Genomic DNA, 1,180 nt, shown 5'->3' with positions numbered 1-1,180 from the left:
GCCGGTCCACGTGAGTCCAAATACTTGAATGCATGCTGAGAGATTGTCTTCGTCCGTTTGCCTTCGAATGGTTGATTTCTATATTACTTGTCACTGTATGTTGGCGATATAAATAAGAGTTTTGACTTTTATTTCCAGCAGGGAGACATACTTTGTATGTCCTTTCTTTAATGATCCTGAACTCGACTAACGATAGAATGTTCTGAATGACCCATCCTTGTGTTTTTCCTGTCCTTCTTTGTATCGTCTAACTGTTCGGATATTTTGTTATCGCCTGTTACGTTGTTGTTCCATTTTTTTGTTTATCTTTAATATATACATATAGTGGCGTACGTACACTTTTGGTCTCCTGTATGTGAGTATGTATATATATACATATATATATATATGTATATATATATATCTTTAAATTTTGTACGACTTTCTTACTCTTTTACTCTTTCTTTTATCCTCCTTCAGATTTCGTTCATTCTTTCCACTTTTCTTTTTCTCGCTACCCCCTCTCAAACATTTCTTGGCCTATCCTTCATTCTCATTGCTTTCCCTCCACTTTTACCTCCCTTCTACCTTACTCTGTGTTCCTTTCCTCTCTTTTCTCTCTTTCTCGTCCCTCCCTAATTCTTCAATTCCTCTGCCCCCTACCTCGCTCCTCTCCTTCCATATGACCGGTGTTCCACCAAATCTGACCTTTCTTTCTTGGTTCGACTGCCATCCGTGTAGCATCTCTTATATTCCTTCCCATGACTTTCATCCCTTACTACCTGTCGTAAGGCTTCACTCCACACACGCTAGCTTAATTTAGTTCGTCCTTAGTCGAAAAACACCTGTTCTAAATGTCTTGTTGTTTGTATTTGTAATTGTGTACCATTTCTCCGTTTTTTTTTTTCGTCCCTGTTTTCATATACATTCGCTTGATTTCTTCCTAAATATCTAGTGTAACCGGCCAAAACAACAGGGAGGATCTGGAACTCGACTGGCGATAGAAAGCTCTGAATGACTCATCGTTGTTTTTTCCTGTCCTTCTTTGTATCGTCTATCCGGATGTCTTGTTGTCGCCTGTTACGTTCTTGTTCCATTATAATATATATATATATATATATATGTGTGTGTGTGTGTGTGTGTGTGTATGTGTGTGTATCCACTTAGTAGATTTATGGAAATTTTGATACCATTTCATATT

This window comes from Octopus bimaculoides, chromosome 15, assembly GCF_001194135.2.
Source record: "Octopus bimaculoides isolate UCB-OBI-ISO-001 chromosome 15, ASM119413v2, whole genome shotgun sequence".
In the NCBI taxonomy this organism is placed as follows: domain Eukaryota; kingdom Metazoa; phylum Mollusca; class Cephalopoda; order Octopoda; family Octopodidae; genus Octopus; species Octopus bimaculoides.
The sequence above is the reverse complement of the archived record's forward strand: the minus strand, read 5'-3'. Positions refer to the sequence as shown.